A 24974-nucleotide genomic window follows, 5' to 3' on the forward strand; every position below is an offset into this window, starting at 1 on the left:
CCTCCTCCTCCTCCTGCCCCCGCCCCCTCCTGCTCGCAGTCACTCACTCGCAGCCCCTGCTCAGTCGCAGCCCCCTAGCCCGGAGTCCCGAGCCGCCTGCCCCTCTGCACTGGACAGCGCCGCCGGACGGCCCAGGACGGAGCCCCCCCCTCCTCCCGCTCCGAGCCCCGGGAGGGCGCGGCGGAGGCGGCAGCGGAGGCGGGGAGGAGCCGGGGCCGGAACAAGGGCTGGGCCGGGGGCGGGGACGCCGGGGTCCGGAGGAGCGGAGAGGAGCGGAGGACGCGAGAAGGAGAAGAAGCGAGCGAGCGGAGCGGGGAGCGAGGAGCCGGAGCCCGAAAGGGAGCCGGAGCCGGAGCCGGAGCCCGAGCCCAAGCCCGAGCCTGAGTCCGAGCGGGAGCCGCCCCCCCAGTGCGATGCCCCGGAGGGGCTAGGGCGCCGGGCGCCGGAGCCGAGAGCCGCGCGGGGCTGCCCCGGGGGGAGGGGGAGACGGCGGAGTCGGAGTCGGAGCCGGAGCCCGAGCAGGAACAGGAGCAGGAGGCGGCGGCGGCAGGGCCGGGGCAGCGGCCGGAGCGAGAGCCCCATGCCCCGGGCGGGCTGAGGGATCCGGAACCCAGAGTGGAGCCTCGGAGCCCGGACAGGTACGTGCTGGGGCCCGGGAGGGGGGCAGGAGGTGGGGCGGTGGGGGCCCCGGGGTCTGGGGGGCGGAGTGGGCAGAGAGCAAGAAGCTCGCGCTCGCTCACTCACTCACTCACTCACTCACTCACTCACCACTCACTTTGTGTTTGCAAACTGCCGGGAGACGGAACTGGGCCGGGCTTCGTACTGACTTTTTAAAAAATCTTGAGATGGGGTGCTTTGCCCAGCAATGACCACATCGCGCAGATACTAGCGCCCCTCGTCCCAGTACCCCTTTTCTTGCCGCTCCCCCCCCCCACTGAGCCTAGTCCTAGCCTTGTCGAGGGAACAGGTGGGGGCAGCCGGTCAGTGGGGGCGGGGAACCGTCGGAGTCGCAACCCCCATCCCGGGAAGAGGCTACTTAGCCCGCCCCCACCCGATCTCTTCACCTTGGCAGACCCCCCCCTTACCCCTCCTTCACGATGCCAAGGCGTTGGCTCCGCCTCCTCCAGGGCTGGGTTACTGGGGGGGGGGGGAAGGAGGAAGCGGACCCCCTTGGAGCCGGGAGTCAGACAAAGACAACTTCCCGGCTGGGACTTTGCTGGACTGAAGGGAGAGTGAATTACAGGGGCCTGCTCCGTCCTCCCCCTCCTCCCTAGCCCCCCACCCCACCCCGTCTGTGCCGGACTCTCCTTTTAGGGCAGAGCTGTGGTTGTGGGGTTTGTAGTGCAGCTGGGAGCTAGGAGCCGCTTAAGTTTCTTTAAGAAAGGGATCTGGTTTTACTAAGTCCAAAAACTCAGGAAAAATGGATTCCCATGCATCTATGGACAGCGTATGGTCTTGAGGCGTTCCTCCACCCCCACCCAATACCCTGGATCAGTCTCCAAGTTGGGACTGAGATGGGAAGGAAAAACTTCTCGAAGACCTGGGAGTCTCCGGTCGGGGAGGTACCTACCTCAAATGGGTCTGGAGGGAGGGACTGAGCTGTCCAACTGCTTCCCTGGCTCCAAGCACCCTTGTCCATGATGCCCCCCTACGAGGTTGGCGAAGAGAGGCAAGAAGGGTTTTGCCGGGAGGACCAACCAGGACAGTCGCCAGACTGGAATCCTAGCAGGGAGGAGTATTGGGGGGGGTGTGACCTAATAAGACAGCCCCCACCTACGTGTTGCTTTGGGTATCTTTCCCCTTATAGTCCAAGTAGTCCCCCCCACCCACCCCATGAAGTCTTCACACCCCGCATCCTGTCTCCCTCGGGCCCTATGTCAGAGAAACGAAGAGCAAACTTAGGCTGCGCCAGGTCCTGGACTGGGGTGTGAGGATGTTGGGCGCTTGAGTGCGTCCCTCAAGGGTCAGGTACTCTTTCTTTCTGCCTAACAAGTGTCTCACAACTCCCCTTCTCCCTATTTCTCAGTCCTCCTCTCTGTACCTTGCCCTCTTCCCCGACCCCCGAGAGTTTGTCATTTCGTCCGAAGCGGATTCCGAGCTTCCGGGCTGCTCCGCATTCCCTTTCCTCTCCTGTTAAAATGAGAGGCCCCCGGGAGATTGTGAGAGTGAGTGAAATGGGGGAGACGACGAGACCGAGAGGGTGAAATGATGACATCTCCCCAGAACTTGACCTCAGAAACCCCCTCTCTCCTCTTTCTGCTCTTTCTCATCTCTCTCCCACCCCTACACGACCCCCTTGTCCCCAGTTTTCACTCATGTCGCCATCGAAGGTACTGGGGTATAACTGGGTGCTATCGAAGTGGCTGCCTGCCAGTCCCCCAGCCATAGATGAACCCGACGAATTTCCCAACCAACTTTCCGCATCTGGAGAGAAGGACCAAGTGAGGGGACCCTGCACGGAATGAAGGGAGGATAAAGGGAAGAAAAAGGATGGGAGACGTCAGGTCTTCTGGCCTTCCCCCCACCCTCCACTTTCCAAAAAGGGAAGAACTGAGATTACTATCTAGAGGGGATTCGAGAAAATGCTCTTTTGGCTAATGCGGGTTTTTGCCCTATTTAAGGATCATCACCCCAAGTTCTTGGTTCCTTCTGTCTGACCAGGCCGGTTTTGTTTTTGTTTTTTTTGGTTTTTTTTACCCCGACGAATAAATAGATATATTCCATCTGGGGACAGGCTAAGGCTCCCTTAGCCTGAAGGTAAATCCCTTCCTAGCGTTTGTAGTTCTGGACCTTTCGGAGGATAGCTGAAGTCAGGGATGATTCTAGCTAGTCCCAAGAGTCAGATGCCGAAACACCACTTTGGGCCACAGCTGCAGGAGCTGTGTAGAGGAGAGAAGGACCGGGAGTTTGGACCCGGTTCCTGCAGCCAAAGTTAAGCCAAGCCCACGGAATTGAAACAATTATTTGGGTAATTTAGTCACCGGAGTTCACTCTACTTTCATCCTGGAGATTCCAGAGAAATTGCTCCTCACGACCTGGACCCTGCAGCTCGGCTGGGAGCCCTGGGGCCATTCCGAGTCTACACAAGTTGGCTTTTTGGGACTGCCTGCCATGGGGATACCAGGACTGCGGGGGAAGCCCCTAGGGCAAGTTAAGTCTTCCAGCTCCAGCACCTTTTTTGGGTCTCTCCACTTTTGTTCTCCTTGCTTGGGGTCAAGCGCCACCCAAAGGCCCGGGTGCGGCGGCTGTGGGCAGGCCGAGGTATTGGAATATGGCGGAAGCCTGCACTCTGGGATGGAATGTCAGTGCCTACTTCAACACCCATTAGCCCGCATCTCTACCATCCCGGCTTTTTTGCCTCACAAATACTGCAGGTCTTCCCCTACTCCCCCACCCCCACCCCCCAATCCCCCGGGACAAGCTGTTCTGAGAGGATGTGAAGGTTTTCATTGTTTTTAAGTTGAGAAACTTTGTTTTGAAATTTTGCGCTGCAGGCCGAGAGCGTCTTTTGTCACCTTGCAAGAGAGACCCCCAGACGCAGAAGGAAGTAAACTCGTTCTCTTTGCAGCTTTTTCTCCTGGGCTGCTTCAGTCTCTTTCTCCCTCAGTTTCTTGAAAAATCTGTCTCTGGATCTCTGTCTTTTCCACCCACACTCCAGCTCACTATGGGTCTCGGGGGTCAGGGTGACAAGGCAGGTATCTTACTGCTTCCCATACACACACTTTCAACCCTCCTCCCCGTCTAAATACATACACTTTTAGAATTCGCAAAGTAGAGCTTAGATCAGATGAGTTCCGCCTTGACAAGTCGCTGCTCCCGTCTTCCTCACGCCCCACCCCATCAGCACTCATTACCAATCTCCCCCCCCCCCCAGTTCCTCTCCTGCTTTGAGAAGGGGATGGAGGGGTGGGTGGGAGTGGGAGGGGGGGCGCCTTGGGGAAAAGAGAACGGATAGCAACCTTCTCTCCTGTCATCAACCTCAGGGAGGGTCTTTTTAAAAAAAATTTTAATCAAACATTTTTAAAAACTTTTTCTTTAAATGTCCCAGACGTTTATCTCGGAAGTTCGGAAGCTGAAGGACTGGGGAACCCTTGAGCCCTGCAGGCTGAGAGCCTGGCAATGGGAAGGGGAAACGCCCATGGGCGGGCGGGAGCCAACTTGCATCCGGGCTGCCTTGCCTCTACTCCCCAACAACCCCCTGCAAAGTTAAACGGAGCTGGTCGTGTCTGTCCTTCCTCTCATACATCCCCCCCCCCCCAAACATCTTAGTTCCCCCAAGGGTCTCAGGACATTACTGACCTGGGCCTAAAGAAGTAAGGGCCTTGCTCCCAGTCATGCCTGCTGCAGTTACCAGAGCAGGAGAGTAATCCTTGCTCCCTGATACTAACTCCGCCCCCCCCCCCAAAAAAAAAAAGCCCTGGATCCTTGAGCTGTTTTTGATCCAGAAAGATCCTCTGTGGTCTTAGGGGAAGCTTCTTCCTTACGACTGAGGAGTACAGCAAAATGTATAGGGTTCTCCCCTTGCTCAATGTTCAATCCCTAGCACTCTTCTGTTAGGTTCAGCATATTCACTATCTGGCCTTAAAAATCTGTGAGCTTGGATGAGAGAGAGCCAGGTTGGAGGGGAGGTGGGGGAGGGGCATTCTGAGATTCAGCTCTTCCCAAAAGCCTTCCCAGACTGATTTCACCCTACACGTCCCCCTTAGGTACAAGCTCTAGTCCTACCTTGGAATTGTGTGACAGTGGAGACTCCGGAAATGGAGCTGGAGGATGTTAGTTCAGATCCACATCTCCCACTTATTACCTGTGGACCAACCATGAGCAAGCCGCTCTGGGCCTCTGTTCCTCATCTGCCAGGTGGGGGTGGCGTATGGACCTACTAGCATGAACACAATGCCTGACTCATAGTAGGTGCTTAATAAATAAGTGCTGGCTATTTCATTGACCCTGAGGTTCCAAAATCGATTATGATCCTATGAATTGTTACTCAGATATTTCATGTGTGTGCCTCCCCCCCCCCACTAGATTATAAACTCTTACATGGAACATACCCAATCTGTGATGCTGTGGAGAGCTGGGCATCGGAGCTGGCTTCCCGTCCCAGCTCTGACGCTAATGGGATGTGTGATCTTGGGCAAACCAGTTAATCTTTTTGGCCCTGGTTTTTGTATTTGTAGAATACAGATAATCGACTAGATGGCATCCAATATCCCTCCCAGCTTGAATATTTTTTGCTTCTGAGTTGTAACATTCTATTTTGTGAGATTCCTTAGTTCAGATATTCTACCAACTATGTTCTAATATTCTGTATTCCAAGGTCCCCGCCCCCCCCCCCCAAACCCTTCTCTCCTTCAGTTCTGACATTGAGTGGTTCTGGGATTCTTCTACATCTCTCAGAGGCTCTGCAGACTATACCTAGCAGGACTGTTCTAGGCACACAGCACTTCATAAATATATGTTAAATTCAACGAGCTATAGTAAGAGTCTGGTTGGTCTAGAACTTCAGGGTAGAAGGCAGCCATGGAAAGAGGAGACCAAAGGCCAGTGGGATTTCTTTGGACACAGATAAAATCGTGACTATAAGGGCTCAAGCCCTTTATGAGTTGATGAATAGAAAATGTGTACCGGAGGGGTTAGTTAATGGTGATGCAATTAGTTACCTCCTCCTGACTGCCCCTACCCTTGAAGAGGAGAGAAGGGAAATGGAAGGTTCTGATTGCAAGAATTTCTCAAACAGGCTCTCCCCTCCCTCTCTCCTCTCTTCCTCTCCTCCCCTCCCTCCCCCTGTCTTTCCCTGTCCTCCCCTCCCTTCCCCTCTCCTGGAACTTACCTGCCTAAATAGTCAGGTCTTTAAAAGGAGGCAGAATAGCCTGGGATCTTGGAAAGTTGGCAATTGTATGAGGCACTACAGAAGGATGCTTCAAGGCATCTCCACTCAGTATTCCCAGCTCTTAGTTTCTGGGCCTTTTCTATTGCTTCTGAAGGCCGTATACCCTGTGCAATTTCCAGTGCCTAGAGAATGAGTGACTGGTTCAGTAATTACATTTTTGGCCTGGAGGGAAAAAGCAGTGGAAGATATGGACTTGAATTCTGGTTCTACCACCTACTACCTGTGTGACCTTGAGCAAGAGACTGGACTTCTAAGTGCCTCACTTTCCCCATCTGGAAAATGATTTCTTCTCTCTCCCTTATCATCAACTCCCTTCCCCTCACACTCAGAACTGAACTAGCAGTTTTCTCTTCCTCTGTTGTAACAGAAAGACTGAACTGGGTGCAGCTGTCCCCTCCCCTCCCTTCCCTTTTCCCCTCCCCTCCTTTCTCCCCTCCCCTCCTTTCTCCTCTCCTCCCCTCCCCTCCCTTCCCTTTTCCCCTCCCCTCCTTTCTCCTCTCCTCTCCTCCCCTCCCTTCCCTTTTTCCCTCCCCTCCTTTCTCCTCTCCCCTCCTTTCTCTTCTCCCCTCCCCTCCCCTCTCCTCCCCTCTCCTCCCCTCCCCTCCCCTCTCTTCCCTTCCCTTCCCTTTCCTTCCCTTCTAGGAGACAGAAGGAAATGATTAGAGGAAACCAATGGAGGAAGGTGGAAATCACTGTCCCCTTCTGACCACTGCATGCCACCATCTCCTTTTAAAAAGATGCCCGTGTACATAAAATTAATATCAAATGGATTTGGCCAGTTTGGGAGTCTCAGTCTCACCACTCTAGATAAAGGCAGAGAGAAGAAGGAAGAAAAAGAAAGCATATTTATCCTGGTTCCCCTGCATGAGGGTACCTGCATCACCTTCTTCATCATCCTACTTCCTGGCTTTACCTCATCTTGTCTGGAATCAGGGCTCTCTGGGCTCCTGTGATGCCATCTTTAGGGACCCTAAACTATGGGGCTCAAGCTGGACATGACAATAGGGAGAGGAAACAACCTAAATCTGCCTCAGATGTGGATATCTTGGGGTCTCAGTGTTAAAGTGACGTTCTCTTCCTCCATGCCCTGACAGAACAATTGTGCTCCTTGGGACTCTGGGAGTCTGAGGACACAACAAAGGAGCCTGGGATTGTCAGAGCTACTTGATCTGACCCCTGGATGTCTGGCTACCCAGAGATCACCTCCTCTTCACCCCTTCCCCACTCTCCAATCTCCTGGTGCTGCCCAGATCGAGGGAGAGGATGGGAAATAGAGACAGATCTCTTCTTTCATCCTGGTACATAGACTTTGTGTGGCTTCAGACCTCCTGAGGATGGAAAACTGGGAGTGGAGGGACCCCAAGAAAGAGAGGCCATAGGAGAGCCTGGATACCTCTCTTCCTCAGCCACCGGTACTCCCTCTTGTCACCTCCACTGCCCTTGGTCCCTTTTCCTCTAGTTCCTGACTTGTTTCCCCATCTCCTCACTTCCTCACTCCTTTCCTCTCCATCACTCCCTCTCCATCCGTGTCTGGTTCCCCGAACATTTGCATCACTCATGACAGATCTTTGCTGATCTCTTGGGCTGTCCCTTCTAATTCCCCTGTGTTCCCTCCTTGAACTCCAAGGTCCAAGCTGCTGCAGAATATTAGGGGTCTGATCCCAGAGGCTACTTCCTCAAGGGACCTATGACTGGCTTCCAGGACCAGGATGGAAAGAGGGTGAGATGCCATCTTCCTGAAGCCATGTCTCATTCCATAGCTGTGTGACTTTGAGCAAGTTACTCCATAGCCCTAAGCCTCAGTTTCTTTATTTGTAAAATCATCTGGCTGGCCTAGATGTTCTCTGAAGTATTTTATAGTTCAAAACTCTATTGAACTTTCTATTAATACCCTACCCTGGCTAAAGTCTGATAATTCTAACCCCAGACTTCTGTTCTTTTAACTCTATGTCTTACCCAAGCTCTCCACAAGGGCCATTGCCCAGTGCTTCCTCTCTCCACCTGGGTCAGCCAGATCTCAGTCTTGCCAAAGGTTTTCAACCCACCTACCTCACCACTCCTCTGCTTTTCTCCAGGCAGATCTCTCTCCTGTTCTCTGTACCCAGAGGTAGAGGGTATTGGTGTTGGTACTGGGGTGTGTGTGTGTGTGTGTGTGTGTGTGTGTGTTGTTCAGGTTTTGGGTAAAGGGTGAGAAGGGAGGACAGTAACAGCTGTGGGAAGGATTGTAACAAATTTCTGCCTTCCTATCTAGTACTTGGTTAGAAAGGCATTTTAGGAGGAGTGGTTTGTATTTTAAATTCAAATAAAGATTAGGGGTGCCTTTGGTGGAGCAACTGGGGCCTGGGTGGAAGCCACAAGCTCTGAACTATGTGAAAGGTAGACTTAGATGATCTCTTCAGTCGCTTTCTGTTCTAAATCCTCTAATTCCCCAAAGTGGGGAGGGAGGGTACTGGTAATGGGGGATGGGGAAAGATCTGGAAAGTGGGTAGGAGAAGGGCATTTTCCATTAGCCAAGGGAAGTGAAGGTCTCTGGCTAACTTTAGAGCACCATTGATTTAAAGCTGGAGGTCACATAGGCCAACTGCTCATTTTAAATTTATTTTTTTTTTTTAGAGATAGGGGAACTGAGGTGGAGAGGTGGCATGATTTGCCCAGGGTCACACAGGTAGAAAATGGCAGAGTCAGGATTGAACCAAGATCCTTGGTCTGTGTTCTCCTGCAGTATATGCTGCCTAACCCTTAACACATATTTACAAAAAAAAAAAAAGCCTGTGTTCCGTTCAGGGCACACACAAGGCTAAGAGCAAGAGGGATGCAGAGTAACAAAAAGCCCTTAAGCCCTTAGGACCTTAGGCTTTGAGAACTGAGAACCTCTCCCAGCAAGTGGTGAGATCCCTCAAGGTGTGATGGTATAGAATTCCCTTTTAGACTCACACCCTTCTGTAGTGAAATGTCGATTGTTCACACTTTCTGGAGGGGTTTGAGCTGCATTTCTGAGGTGAATCTGGCAGCTGTGTATAGGACAGAGAACAATGGATTTGCCTTGTATCCAACAAGCCTGTGTGAGCCTGTGTAAGTACTTTCACCTTAGAATGAGGATCATAGGATTTACTACTGGGAGGAAATGTAGAACCCTGACTTTTTCACAAAATTATTGGGAGGAAAGTGCTTTAGAGACTTTAAATTGCTGTGAATATGTGTTTTCATTATTGGGGACCCTTTGGAGTCTGTGGCCACTACCCCATTCCTATTTTGTCTGCAGGATGAGCACTGACAGTTGCCCCCCTTCCCTTTCTTTCCTCCCTGACTACTTCATTTGTGTGTGGGGTTTTTTTGTTTTGTTTTTTAGTATTCACACGAGGGGTAGGGGTGGGCAGAGAAAAGGAGATCAGAAAGGACCTGCTCTCTCCTTTTCCTTTCTTTTCTTCTCTGAGCATTTTTTGTAAGGGTCTGCTACCAAGGGGGTGGGGGAGGGTGGCATGGCAGCTCTGTTTGGTACTAGAGCTGAAGCAATGCTTCTTCCCCTACTGGATCCTGTCCTTTGGAGTGCCTGGTGGGACCAGAGAGGCTGTCTGAGGTTTCCCTGGGACTAGAACAGGTAGCATCATCCCTGAACTGAATCCAACTCCAGGAAGGGGAATGGGGACATCGTGGTTTGCCAGGAGGGTGGGGCAAAGACAGGTTAGGAGAGGAAGAGAATGAGTACCCTAACTTGAAGAGGGCACCCAAAATTTTAATGAGGACTCATTGGTTTGTCACTAAAGGTTTCATGGGAATATCAGAAAATACAATTGGGGGGTTAGAGTTGGAAGAGACTTTGGAGATGCATCGCATCCAACCCCCTCATTTTCTAGAGGGGTAACTGAAGCCCAAAGAAGAGCAAGTGACATGAACAAAGTCACATGGGCAGCAAACGGCAGAATCTGGATCTGAACCCGGGTTCCCTGATTCAGAATCCCATACCCTTTCCATTGGACCACCCTGTTTCTCCTGTGCCCTGGGGCCTGAATTCTATAAGTCTGAGAATATCACCTCCTCCAGGAGGTGATATTCTCTAACACATCAAGAGAAAAAGACTTCCTATGTCTCACTCCTCACACTCACTACCCAAAGCCTCTTTGCTCTAGGTAAATGTTTTACTTGGGAGGCAGCATGGTATAATAGAAGACTCTGGATCTGGGGTTTGAATCTTTATTTTTTATCTGTTTGACTTTGGACAAGTCATTCCTGGGACCTCAGTTACTCCATCTGTAAGATAAGGGGATTGAATCTAATGACCCTGGAAGTCTAAAGTTGGTAAGTGCTTGATCTCTCAGAGTTGAAGCTCCCTGAGAGCAGGGGCTAGACTCCCATCTCTCCGGGGATATCTGTCTGGAAGAGAAAGGAAAAGTAGCTGAGGGGTTGGCATGGAATTTTCTATTTTCTGTCCTCAGAAGAATAAAATAATTGCACCCAGGACAAATGCCTTGTGAACTTTCATGCCCTCTGGAAGTGTTGAGTGTAGCTATCAAGAAGCTACAAACTGTGGGAACACACACTTAAGTACACAGGCTGCTTTGCCCAAATCGCAGCCTGAAATAGCCAGCCTAGTCCATTGGCCCATTCCTTCTTCTGGACCATGGCCCTTCGGATTTCTTGAGGAAATAGAGGGGCTGGCAGAGGCAAGAGGAGTACTGCTTTTCTGACATGTCCAGAACCCAACCCCACAGTGTTTCCTCCCAAAGTGGAGTGTGGGTGGGGGGACAATGAGGTCTAGGAGAGAGTAGGGACGCCCCCCCCAATTAAGTAGCTGAAGCCTGATTAGAGAGGGCTGTGTCCCCTCCTCCTTCTTCCCCTTCCTCTCTGATTCCCATCGAGGAGATTTCCCTTCATCAGAATCTCACATCCTCGAGAAATTAATTTGATGCCTCTTCTTATCAATTAATTGAATCTCGTTGGGAGAGAGCTCAGTGCGGCAGGGGTGGGGTGGGGGGAGCGGCTGGGCCCTTGTGCACTGCTGTCTTGTCTCCCCCCACACACATACTCCTCTATGGGACACCAGAGTGCCCCCCTCCCTCTGCTTGTATCCTCTCCCCACCCCACCCCCCACTTCATTTCTCTTTCTCTTTTTCTCTCTTTTAATTTCACTCATCTCCTAAAATAAAACCAACGGAATCGGGCTTCCTGATGCCAGCAGCTCCTGCCAGGCTGCTGCAGGGCTGTCCACCTCTCCCACTGCACATTTCTGTCTCTCAGCGTCTCTGCCTATGCCTTCCCTTCTCACTCATCCCGTGTTTATTTCCCACCTAAATAAATAAATAAAAATCCCTCAACGAGAAATCTGGGTGTCACCCGCTGTGCCCCTGCCTTATGGAGGAGCTCAGGTAGCTGCCCTTTGACTCAGGCCCCAACGCCTGCCAAGGGAAGGGAGTGGCAGGGGTAGAAGATCCAATATTTCTACCTACCTTTACCTCCTGGCTGAGAGGGAGCCCTGCTCCCCCCTCCCTCCCCCTAGGAAGCCACAAGAACTGAACCTTTCAGGTCATTATCAACCCATTTCTGGGTGAAAGGAACAGCTGGAGGCCACTGGGACACCTAACACACTGGATCTGGAGTTAGAACTAGTTTCTAGTACTGACTGGCACAAGCTGTGTGACCCTGGGCAAGTCATTTCCATCTCTGGGTCTCAGTTTTCTCATTTTATTCAATAATCATTTATTAATGTGTCAGGCACTATTCTAGATACTAGAGATAAAAGAGATCTCAGAGAGCTTGCATTTGTAGGGCAAGCTCTCCGAATGGCTTATGGTCCTGTTTGGTTAAGAATGCAGGTTGGAGGGGCAGCTAGGTGGCAGGGGGCAGCTAGGTGACACAGTGGATAGAGCACCAGCCCTGGAGTCAGGAGGACCTGAGTTCAAGTCTGGCCTCAGACACTTAACACTTACTAGCTGTGTGACCCTGGGCAAGTCACTTAACCCCAATTGCCTCACCAAAAAAAAAAAAAAAAAATGCAGGCTGGAAAGGTGGATTGGAGACTGATTTTTGGAGGGTCTTTAATGCCGGACCAAAGAATCAGCATTTTTCCCTATCAGCAGTAGGGAGCTAGTGAGTATTTTTGAGTAAGGGAATTGTGTGATATGTGTTTTAATTTTAAATTTAATTTGGCACCTGTACGAAGGATGGATTAACAAGAAAGCAATGCAGTGATCATTGGGCCAAACAGAACAGTATGAGCTGAAGGCAAGTGCAGAGTGTTATCTGAGGTTAGAGGCAGGCAAGCATTTCTGACTGTATCAGGGGAAGTTGATTTTCAGCTCAGAGAATGAAGGCAAAACAATCCAAGTCCCTCCTAACCCGGTCTTCTATGACACCACCCTCCTTACTCACTTCTACCCAATACCCTTATCTTTGCTGCAAAGAGGCCTGGGTAGGAACCTGAGGCTCAGCAAACCTGGTCTGGAATCCAACCAATGGAGTATTTACTGAATGATTCCTATGTGCTTTGCATGGTGCTGGGTGCTAGCCAGAACAAGGAGGTGGTGAGAGATGCCCTAAGATGTCCCTATTCCCTCTGGCATTCTGCCCAGGGTAGTCTGACAAAATTCTGGGGCCCCAGAGAGACAGATGCCTGGAGTGGGTCTAGGTCTTGGGGGCCCCATAGTGGGAGAGAGGGAAAGGGGCCCAAGATCTAGCTGGGGTAGAAGGGCATAAAGACCCTGTCAATCCAGTCCCCCAGAACTTTCCCCTTAGAACTTGTTCAGAGGTGAGGAAGGAAAAAAGGAAACTCCAAAGGATAAGGACAGGAGAGCAGTCATCAGGTGTGGATGGATGGAGATGGCTTCAACTTCTCTGGATGTTGGTGGAAAATGAGAGGTGAGTGGGGAGAATCCAGTGCTTGAAATTCAGTGCCCATGTAGATGCCACACCTTAGCAAGAGCCCTAAATAATACGGATAATGGAAGTAACATTTTTCTGCAGCTTACAAGCCTGGTCAAATTTGAAGCTCACAACCCAGTAAGATAGGTAGTGAAAGTACTACAGTTCCCATTTTGCAGACGAGGAAACTGAGTCTCAGAGAGGCACAGGGCTTTGGCCATACAGATAGTGTGAAAGACTAGGACCCAAGCCTTCTGATGCCTGGGACTTTCCCCTGAGCCAGCCAGCTTTTTTATTTTATTTTATTTTATTTTTTAAGGTGAGGAAGAGGTGAGAAGAGAGAAAGGCTTAGAGGAATTAGGATGAGAAGATATTTACCAAGGCCTAGTGGGTGGACAGACCAATATGACAAGATAGGCCCCTCCCTGGTGAGCTACAGTTGGCTACTTGCCTGATCTTACATGCCCAGCGTCCACTGCCCAGTGCCCACCTGGAGCTCCCTGGTGCTGTCCTTCCGTTCAGGAGCCAGACTCCCAAACTATATCTGGGGTCCTGGACTAAGCTTCTCCTACCCCTTTGCAATAGGGCACCCCCAAACTCAGCACCCACGTAAGACATCACTATTTTATTAGCGGTCTCTGATTAACCAAACTTGGCATTCGCCTTCTCCTGCCCTCATCTTTCCTGGCTCCGAATCAATGGCTTTGATATGCTAATTAGGGAGTAATTTAATTTCAAAAGGCCGCAATTAACAAGGGTGTTGTGGACATGCTGTAGTTAAGCGGAGTAATCTAATTTGCATTAGTAACAAGCAGGGACTAATTAGAAGCTTAATTAGACACTTAGACGGCTCTTGTGTTTACTTTCTTAATGAGATGGAGTGGGGTCTTTTTTTTTCCCCTTTTTCTTCTTCTTTTTTTTTGGTTAATTCTTCTTTTCTAGATGAAGGCAGGAAATGAGTAGTGAAGGGGGAGCCTACCCTGCGACGGTCTGGCAAGTGTCTGGGGGTGTGCCCTGCATAGCTTGTGCCAAGGGTGGTGTGTGTTTGTTCCCCTCAATGTGTGGGGAAGTGAGGAGGGCTAGCCACTGGCTGGAGGAAGCCCGAGGCAGCTGATCAGGTGAAGAGAGGGGAAGATATTAGGGCAAATTCCGAAAAGACTTCTTGAAAGGAGCACCCTACCATCTCTGAGGTGGAATACATAATGCTAGTACTGGTCCGGATGGATGGGAAAGATGTAAGATTCTTCAGGTTAGGGTATTCCCTGGGAGGTGACACCACAGCTAAGTGACCTGCATCCAGACTGGTCTGCACCTAGTACATTCCTTTATTCCCACAGTCTCTATTTCCTCTTCCTTATTCTCTTGGCTCTAACTCTTACCAGCCCTTTAGAAACTCAGGTCTAAGCTTGTACACTGAGTTTCCTGACCACTCTGGTCCACAGTGATCTCTCCCTCCTCTGAATCCTTGTCTAATACAATGATACAACATGATATAACGAATATTTACTTGCCTGCTCTGAGCTTGGTGATCCCCTAAGTGCTCAAACAAATTCACATTTAGATAAGACCTGGTTCTGGTCCTTGAGGAGCTCACAGTCCAGTAGGGGGACAAGACACCAAGAAATGGTTATATAATAGGGTTTGAGGTGCATCAGAGAGTTATCAACCAAAGCACTGTATGAACTCCAAAGGGGAGGAGGAAAAAGTCAGTCAATAAGCATTTATTAATAGCCTACTATGTGGCAGACACTGTGCTAAGTGTTGAGGATACAAAGAACAGCAAAAGACAGTCCCTTAAAGAGTTCACAATCTGAAGTGATTACTTCACTAGTGAGGAGGGGATCATGGAGAGCTTTGTGAAGGAGCTAGCATGTGAGTTGGGTCTTAAAGGATGGGGTAGCATTGACTGACTACCTCTGCCAGTTAGTGGAATGGAAAGACAACCAGAATGGGAAATGGCAGAACTGGATCTTTTAGTCTGCTTCTTCCACTGTGTTTCATTAGACAAGTCATTTCACTTGTCTGTATCTCAGCATCTACAACTGAAATGAGGAGGTTGGTCCAGATAATCTCTAGGGTTGATTCCAACCCAGACATTCTAGTATTTGTGTGTGTGTGTGTGTGTGTGTGTGTGTGTGTACAGAATCTCTAGCTAAACTGTGAGGGTTTTTTTTTGGGGGGGGGTGTCAGGAAACCCTTCTCTGTACCCCTCCATAGTCCCTTCTCAATAGGCAGTGCATTGTATGTATTGGGTGTTCAGGAAATACCTTTTGAATAATTTGAGGGGACGCCAAGCTGACATCTAAAGCTATCTCTAGTACTGAACTTTTATGGCCCAGGAGACTGAGAATCAGAGACAGGGTGATCTTTTCATTTCTCCCCCTTCCACTATGGCATTCAGCTCCAATCCATGACTCTGGCCTCCCACAGATATCAGATCCCTTCCTAAACTCATCTCCTGATGAGTTCAGCCTAAAAAGAAGTCCTTGGAGCTATGGTATGACCCACTTCTTTAGATAGACACCCCCCCCAAGCACATCCCATCATTCCAAGGGCCTCTGTTCCCTCAGAGGAGAAGAGGTACATTGGGATCCAGAGAGTCCTTTCAGCAGTGAGGAAGAAATGTCTGTGACTTAATAAGTTTTCCTTCCCTAAAATTTCCCCAGGATCAAGAGAGAAGTCTGGGATGGAGATTGCAGCAAGAGAGGCTTATGCTCAGATACCTGAAATATGAAATGATGTATAGCATCCTTCCCAACCCTTAAATCTCAGTTCAAAGCCAGCTACCTCTAATAAGCCTCAGATTCCCTGCCTATTTCTCTACCTACTTCCCACAAATCTCTGTCCTACACTCTTCCTCCTCAATCTGCTTTTCTAATTTGATCACCATGGGTTGCCACTGATGACATGATTGTCCAGGCTCTCTTATTATACAATAAACTCCTGCAAAGTAGGGGTTGCTGACTTTTTTTTTTTAACCACATGTGGCCCTGTGGAGGTAACATAGGAGACTTGTATTCTGATCCTGGCTTGAATACTTATGAGCTGTGTAATTTTGGACAAATCAAAACCTCCCTAGGCCTCAGTTTCTCCCCCCTGAAAAAGAGGATGATAATAAATCCCTCCTCTGCCAACTTCACAGGGTCGCTCACAAAATCATCGGTTTAGAGCTAGACTAGATCTTAGAGACCATCTGTTCCAAGCCTCTCATTTTGCAGATGAGGAAACAGGACCTGAAGTGGTCATATAAGGCTCAAATAAGGTAGCAGATAGAAAAAGAGCCCCAAAAGTTAACAAATACTAGATACAGATATAAAGGGGTTATTATCATTTGGGGGCGGGAAGGCACAGCATGGTACATGGAGATGAATGGCAGGTCCAGAGCCAGAGAACCTCGTTTGAAATCCCAGCTCTTGTATTTAATACCTGTGTGACAACAGAATCTCTCTGGGCCTCGCTTTTCTTGTCCATAAAACGAGGGGGTTGGACCAGATGATCTCTGATGATGTTCATTGTGGGATCTGTCGATTTTTGATAGACTGATTGGTCCCTAGGGAGAAGTAAGGCTCTCTAGTGTTGAGTGCATCATGAGAGGGACAAGGGGAAGGCTCAGCATGACAAAAAAATGAGGATGGACAGAGCGAAGCAGTTTTCATTTCACCCAACACAGTCACTTTCTTTAGCTTCTCAAGTGGGAAGCCAGAGAGGAGCAAAGCTAATGGGGGAGATTTCTTAGCATGCTTGTCTCTGGGATTTGAGCCACCCCCTCCCCTCCCCAGTACTATCAGGTTGACTCTCAGGGGCATTGGGTCATGGGACCAGTGGGAGTGCAGGTCATGCTCCTCTTGTGGGGAAACTGCTGTAAGTTGGTAAGGAGTTACCAACATGAACATATAATAGGAGGGGAGTATGGATCCTCTGAGTTTTGGAACTTGAGGAAGGCTATGGGTCTTTCTTCTTACTTCTCCACATCTTTTTTTTTTTTTTTTTTTGTGAGGCAATTGGGGTTAAGTGACTTGCCCAGGGTCACACAGCTAGTAAGTGTTAAGTGTCTGAGGCTGGATTTGAACTCAGGTACTCCTGACTCCAGGGCCGGTGCTTTACCACTGCGCCATCTAGCTGCCCCACTTCTCCACATCTTTAACCTGGCTCCCTGGTTTGATTTCTATTCTAGTTTCCCTGGGTTTTATGAGGTTGTATGTAAATGCCAACAAGAGCTGCTCTTAAGTGGGCCCTGCAAGTTAAGACCTCCCATCCCTGATGCCATTCCCATTTCTCAGCTGTCCCCAAAGGCCTTAACCCAGCCCCTGCCTTCTGAAACCCTCAAGCTTACCCCCTTCTGTACTGAATGTTCACTAGATAATGGCTAGTTTCCAAAGCACCAAACATGAGGTGCTGGGGAGGAGAAGGTGAGGAGGGGAGATGGTACCCCAAAAAATTCCTCCAGGGCCCTGCTGGGCTGTAGGGGCTACAGGGACATCTAGCTCTCTATGGAACTCATTTCCTCCTGTCTCCACCCTCAAGTGTCTGCTGAGTTATACAAGATAAAGTGTCAGTATGTTTAACCCTGAGGAAAGAGTGCTTGTTGGGTCACTCAGGCGACTCTGGTTCAATATCTCTTAGCTTGTGGTTTTGGCATCTACTAACAATACAACTTTAGGCAAGTCACTTAACTCCTCATTTTCCTCATTTGTAAAAGGGACTAGTACCTACCTCACAGGGTTGTGAGAAGATTCCTCTATACACAATACAATGGAAAGAGTGTTGAAATTGGAGGCATAGGACCTGGGTTCAAATTCAGATTCTGCCACTTACTACCAGAGTTACCTTGGGCAAGTCACTGCATGGGCCTCAGTTTCCCTATCTATAAAATGAAGAGGTTGGACAAATGGCCTCTGAGACCAGCTCTAGATTCATGATCCTAAGAGCTTTGTAAACTTTCAATCAATCAACAAACATTTATTAAACAGTTACAATGTGCCATGTGCTGTGTGTTATCACATCCCTGGCTACTGCTTCAGTTTGTCCCAGTTCCAACATTTATGAGGAGAGGGAGGATGCTTGAGGCAGAGGTATAGTTTGTAAACAAGAAACCCAACCATAAACTGATGGGTGCTCTAGCTCCATGACAAGGGGCCCTAACCCCTGCAGTGAACTCAGAGTGGTAGGGAGTCTTTTAAGGAAAGTGCTTTACATATATTAGCCATGTAAGGTGGGCACTATAGATATATGGAAGAGATGTAGCCACTGGGGCTCAGAGAAATTAAAGGTAATGCCTATGGTCACACAGCTAGCATGCACAGATCCAGGGTTTGTCTTTCTGACAACAGATCCAGCTACTCTAACCAGTGGCCACAAGCTACCTTCAGTTTGGGTAACTTTGGTTCTCCTTGCTCCTTGGTGCTGCAGTCCTTGGAGGGAAGGGGTCAAGGAATGTAATTCTCCCAAACCTCATCTTCTTACTAGGTCCAGAACTACCAGACTTGATAGTTAGAGAGGGGGAGGTGATGCCTCAGATGGGCAGCTCTCTTTGAATGAGCCTGGGTATGAATTCCAAGACCTTAGAGGGGGTGATTCTCTATTCACTGACTATTCCCCAAGACCTGGGCATTCTGGTTCCATGTAAACAGGAATTGTATGAGAAAATGTAGGTGCTAGAGTTATTTCCTTCCTTGTAAAGTATTAAATATGAAAGGCAGTATGGCATAGTGGAGCAGCCTCAAAGCCAAGAGACACTTGGGTTCAAGTTGTGTCATCGACATATAGTGACTGTGTGACCCTGGGCAAGTCACTTTATTTCTCAGAGCAGGTAAGAAGTTAAATTGCTAGAGGAAATTTCCTTATTGGGGAGTTCCTTTTTACTAATAAAAGCCCAACCCAAGTGATTAAAATGTGGTATTATGTATATATTGGAAACACTAAATACATGAGACATTTTTGCTATTAAACTAGACTTAATTTCATTTTTTTGTCCCACATTTTCCCCTTTCCCTTTTTATTTCCATGTATTTGAAACACTAAATACATGAGATTTTTTTTTTTGCTAGGAAAGACTTAATTTCATTTTTTTTGTCACAAATTTCCCCCTTCCTCCTTTATTTCAAAGAATATTTTATCCTTCTAGAATACTGGATGAGCATTTATGGGTTCCTTGGTAATAGTGATACATTCTGAACTCAGTGTTAGCCCAAAATTAATTTGGGAAATGTTGATCAATCAAGTCCTACTGTCCTTTTATTTCCTTAATGAAAATAGGCTCAGAGAAATGACTTACCTAAGGTCACACAACAAGTCCCAAATAGAACCCAAGTCTCCCAAAACCCAGTCAGGTGCTCATTCTGCTGAAGCACACTGCAGGAGATTGGTGTCTGGGTGCAAAGGTCTACCTAGGATTCCACCTTGCTCTAATTCCTTATTTTCCTGGAAAAAAAATAAAAACAGGGAGAGGCAGAATAATGAAATGAAATGAATCAAGCCTCAGTCAAGAAGATCTGGGTTCAAGTCTAGCCTCTGACACATACTTGGGTATGACCTTGATTAAGTCTCAACCTATCTAGCATGGATAACTCTCCAAGACAATTACATTGCAGAATTACTGCCCTGATGGAGAGAGCTTTCTCTCTGGAATCTTCCCTATGCAGGTGAAATCATGATCCATACCAAAAAGAAAACTACATTATATAGTATTCAAATTATCTGTGATTTCATGGGTGGGTGCTGGTCTTCCACAATTGCACATCACAACCTCTCCATACCTTACATGATTTCATGACCTGCTCTGGCTGAAGGTGGCTAACCTTGTAGTGATGACCCTCTTCAAAGTTAGGTTAATCCTTAGGAGCCAACTGGGCTCACCTTCGAAGCTTTCCAGCTTGGTAGGACCAACCGAATTAGTGCTCTGCTAGCATTGCCTTCTGAAACCTAGGGTCGTCTCCCCACCCTGATAAGGGATTAGGGTATGTCTTTACTAGAGATATTATCATTATTCTGTATTGTCTATACTCCGAGGGAACGGCTGTCCTACACCTCCTTTTGGATCCTCTTGGTGAAAAGCTGCCCCTAAGTCCTAAGGGTCGGGTTCTGTCTCTTCAAACTGGATTGAGAGCAAGCTCACCCAGGGCGATACTTAGGTTGTCTATTTCTATCCAGCAAACCGACCCCCTATTGATCTAAATTCATAGGATTTTGAGATTAGAGGTTACCTAGCCGAGGGATTCTTAACCCGGGGAGTCTGTGAACTTACTCTGTGTGTACGTACGTATGCACACATATATTTGATAATTGTGCTACAACTCAATTGCTTTCCTTTACAGTTCTATGTATTTTATTGTATGCATTTAAAAATATTACTCTGAGTAGTGGTCCGTAAGGCTTCACTAGACTGCCAGAAAGGTCCAGGACACAAAACTAGGTTTAAGAACCTCTGCGCTAGCCCAGTTCCATGCTAGTAAGAAAGAAGCAAAACTGATTTAAGCCCCGTCCTGTGACGCCAAATCCGGGGCTCTTTTCGCCGCATCATCCTGGCCAAAATGTACTTCAGCATTAAGGGGCCAAAAAGTGAATTCGTGTAAATGGACAACGTGCAACACGTATCGGAGCACACGTGCACTTTCAAGATTGATCTCCAAGTGTGAGCACAGACACGCAGGAACACGCACCCAGGCCCTCCAGCTGGGCCGGTTTGTGTGCATGTGTGCGCTTAGCGGAGCGCGCGCCTGGGGGAGCCCGCAGGGGCTGCTCCGCTCTCTCCCAGGGAAACTCTGGGCATCCATCAGTCTGTTAATTGCACTAATTAGAGATCGCGGAGGTGTTAATTGGAAAACCCTGGTATTGTGCCTGTTTGGGGAAGAAAACGTCAATAAAAATTAATTGATGAGTTAGCAGGGCGGGCTGCGCGGGTTTGCGGCGAGTCACAGGGTGTCGTGGCAAATGTTACCGCTCAGATTAAGCGATTGTTAATTAAAAAGCAACGGTAATTAATACTCCCGCTGCCATATGGTCCCGCTAAAAGACACAAAAGGTTTCTCTGTGTCTCCTCCCGCGCCCCCACCCCCACCCCAGCACCCTCTCTTCCCAAAGCGCCTGGCGTGGTCTCGGTTCCTGCCCCCAACGAGCTTGTCTCTTCTTTCTGACATTCTCCCCGGCGCTTCTGGCTCTGCAGAAACCGGCCTCAGATGGCTACGAGCTAGGCCGGGTTTCAAGTTCGGCGCTCCGCGGTTCTTATAGCGAGGCCAACCCTCGGAGCGGAAGTTGTAGCCCTGGGAATCTACCTCATGAGGCCGGGGAGCTGGAGGGGTGGCTCCAGCCCCAGCTCACTTTCTCTAAGCTCTCCGGCTGTCTGCGGCTGGAGGAGCCCCAGCGGCTTCCGGGTCTCAGAGCTGCAAGGGGCTGACTGCTCCCCGTCGGGAGTCACTCTTGGGATCAGGGGAGGGGATGGGGCGGAGCAAACCTCCTGCTCTCCCATCCTCAGAGAGAAGATGCCGTGGGGACGAGAGGAGAGGCCATAAAAGGCTGGGGATTGAACGATTTCATTGGTTTAGGGAACACCCACCACCACCATGAGAGAACTCTGCCAATTCAGGTCGGCATCCTCGAAGAGGTTAAGTGAAGAGAGCCCAGGTCACCAAGCCAATGTGTCCGAGGTGAAACTTGCTAACCCAAGTCTAACAGGCTCCGAGAGCCGCTGTCTCTATCTACTCTACCTTGCTCTCTATCTCCCTAATGAAAGCATCAGGAGATTGGAGCCCAGAAAGCCGGCGGAGTGCAGTGCTTACGTGTTCAGTTGGCTCCTAAATAGATATTTGCTGAATGAAAGGATGAATGAAATATGATATATTTGAGTGTTTTTGTCACTTCTCCACCAGGCTGCAAGCTTCCTGAGGCTCAGGGACTGACTGTGTTTTCACTAAACTTTGCTTTTCCTCCAGAGCCTAGAATAGTGTTTTGCATAGGGTAGGCCCTGAATACAGATTTGTTGACTGACTGAATGAATATGGGTGGGGAAGGGAGGAAGTGGGAGGGAGGGCGATAAAGTGGAAGTAAATGGGGGGGGGAGGGGTAGAATTAGGAAAATGCTCCATTAGGTCCCTAATAACTCATGTAGGAGGCAAAAAATTCCATCCCACATCAATAACCTGTGAGTAAGATTGTAGAGAAAAGAAGTCAGCTGGGGGGGGGGGTGGAGGGAGTGCGATGGAGGAAGGAAGGAAGCACCTGTGTCAAATTGGCCCCCTGTGGCTGCTGCCCATGGAGCTCGGCCCTAGGTCTTTCTGTCACCTAAGGGAATTCAGGTTTTGGACTCGACTCCCTTCATCTTAGTCCTCCTGTGAGGAGATTTTTATTTTTAACTTCACATTTTATTTCACCCTACCCCACCCTTGCTCCCGTTTTTCTCCCTTCTCTTTCTCTGTCATTTTTTCTCTCTTACTTTCTTGCCCTTTCCCCTTTCCATTCTCTCTTTTCTTTCTGTTCTCCCCTACTGGTGACTGACTCTTCAGCCCATGGGGCTGGGTCAAGATAAACAGCCTCTGCTCCCTGCCCACCCCAACCTCCCCGCCCTCCTTGCTGGCTGAACCCAGTTACATCTAAACCTGCTCCCTCACAGCTTACTTACCCAACATCCCAGCCCCATTGCAACACATGGAAGGAGGAGAGGAAGGCAGGGGGTGTGGAGTCTGGTTGTGTGAGTGTAAGGGTGTGTGTTGGAGTACAGAATGTGGATGGGGGGAGGGTGAGTGAGTGTGGGGGTATGTGGGTGGGAATGAGTGACTGTATGAGGAGGTGTGCGGGTGTGTGTCTGCTAGTGCAAGGGCTCCAGGAGGGAACCGAGAACTCCACATGGGAATTAATGTCATTCATACACCCTGCGGAAATGACTTTTCAAATGCATATAATCTCAAGCATGCAAATGAGAGGCTTGCTTCACCCTGTTTAATATGAATGATCGGCCCTTGAATAGCTATTATTACACGCCACATTGCAGCAATTATGTTGTTCACTGGTTGTCTTCTGCACCCCCCCAAAAAAAAGGGGGCAGAAAAGAAAGGGAGCTCTAGGCTTTCTTCTCTCTTCCTCTTTCCCTTTGCCTTTCTCCAAACTTGTATTACCCAGTTGTTGGATTAATGACTCAGTAGTGTTTGTGTGTGCATGTGTAAATGCATGTGTGTCTACACATGTGTCCTCTTGCTTCCCAGGAGGGCAGCTGTTGGATCCTCCTTCCACAGCTCTCAGATTCTGCCTACTGGTCCCTGAACCCCACAATAGGCTTGAGTGTCAGCATCAGCCAAGAAGATGGAGGCCTGGGAATTGACCCCCTCCCTTTCCTTCTTCACTTCCCAATCACATTTTCATCTGGCCTTGTTCCGAGTCTGGGAAGGAGAGGAAGGCCTTGCAGTCTGGCCGGTGGTGGCCAGAGGTGGGGGTCAGCTCTCTTGGTGTGAGCTGAGCCTGTGGAGGAAGGCCACAGAAGTCCCATCAATCACACCTCAGCTGCTTGCCCTCAGGCTGACACCACCATTAAGGCTGGAGACCAGAGTGCTCAATCTCTTCCAAACCATCACCCCTACCAGGGCCAGGCCCCTGGCCCCACTGCAGCCCCCAACCCACACAGCCTCAGCTCCCTCCCCCTGGGTTACAGGAGGCTGGTCTGGGTTGTAGCACAATGTAAGCATGAACCCATAGGGATACTCACAAATGTAGGAGCAACAAGCACATGGATACACACACACAAAATAGGGACACAGACATAAATCCTCATGCATGGATCTGGTCATTTTCTCTTCATTAGCTCCCTGTTGCCAATAAATAAAGCTCATACTCTTTAGCCTGGCTTTCAAGACCTCCCACAATCAGTGCCACCGTTCCTTTCACCCTATGCCACCTTCCTATTCTTCCATATTCTTCCTTCATCCAAACCAGATCATATGCCTTTCTTCTCTTATGCCCCAGTGCCTTTCCTTATATGACTATAGGTGTGTATGTGTATATATGTGTGTGTGTATAGTGTATGTATAACACATACTACACACACACACACACACACACACACACACACACACACACACACACACCCCTCCCCACCTGTTGAATTCTTAACCATTCCTTCAAACCCAATTCAGATCCAAGAAGCCTTCCCTGATCTCTCAGGTTGGTAATGGCCTTTCCTACTGGTAACTCAAACTTTGCAGCTCCCTAGTATATTTATGTGGGACTTTGAGGGGGCTCATTGGCTAGAGTGCTGGGCCTGGAGTCATTGAGACTTATCTTTGTGAGTTCAAATCTGACCTCAGAGACTTATTAGTTATGTAACCCTGGGCAAGTTACTTAACCCTGTTTGCCTCAATTTCCTCATTTGTAAAATAAGATTGAGAAGGAGATGGCAAGAAAATCCCAAATGGGGTCACCAAGAGTCTGAAACAAGTGTACTTACAGATTATTTTTTATTACAGTTATCTGGGTATGGGCAGGATCATAGGGTTTAGAGCTGGGACAGACTTTAAAGACCTTGTAGTCCCACCCGTCCCTTTACAGATGAGTAAAGTGAGGCATAGGCAGAGTAAATGACTTAGCTAAAGTCATATAGCTAGTTGGGAGCAAAGTTAGAACTTCAATCCAGGCTCTTTGATTCCAAATCCAGGGTGCTTTCCACTATTTTTTATGTTCCTCTAATATTCCCCGTGAGTACAGGGACAATCTGATCTAACTTTTCAAAAGGATTTATTAAACACCTACTATGGGCAAGGTACAAGGCTAGGTTTTAGGGATACAAAGAAAAATGAAAATCAGTCTCTGCCCTCAAGGAGTTTGCATTGTACTGGGAGGATACAATGTGTAAACAGATTAATATATACAAATTTACTTGAGGTAGGAAAAAGAATAAATGAATAATGGGATTGAGAAATTCAATTAGGAGGTAGCACATGAACTAACCTTTGAATGAAGCCAGGGCTTCTAAGAAATGGAGGGAAGGAGGGAGTATATTCTGGGCCTGGGGAAAAGACTGGGCTAAGAAAGTCACAGAGGCAGGAGATTGCCACGTTTGGCCTATGGCAAGTAGACCAGTTCATGGTACCATAAACCAAAGACCCATCTAGTCTAACCCTGGCACCTAGCCATTACAGAAACTGAGATCCAGGGAAATTAAGTTGGTCTGGACAATAGGATAGGGGGTGAGGAGGGAGGTCATGTCTTATCTAATCTTTATATCCTCCTTCCCCCCAAGCACCTACTA

At 48.9% G+C, this 24974-nt stretch overlaps 1 protein-coding gene across 3 annotated transcripts in view; it reads left to right on the top strand.

Annotated features, from left to right (window-relative positions):
- Positions 1-503: 503 nt before the first annotated feature.
- The window catches only part of FOXP4 (forkhead box P4), a 101659-nt gene continuing 77188 nt past the window's right edge, over positions 504-24974 (top strand). For all 3 annotated transcript variants that reach the window (XM_043963492.1, XM_043963493.1, XM_043963494.1), the window contains exon 1: positions 504-638. The gene's annotated coding sequence lies outside the window, so the exon portion shown is untranslated. The remainder of the gene's footprint in view (positions 639-24974) is intronic.

This window comes from Dromiciops gliroides, chromosome 4 (genome assembly GCF_019393635.1).
Source record: "Dromiciops gliroides isolate mDroGli1 chromosome 4, mDroGli1.pri, whole genome shotgun sequence".
NCBI lineage: Eukaryota > Metazoa > Chordata > Mammalia > Microbiotheria > Microbiotheriidae > Dromiciops > Dromiciops gliroides.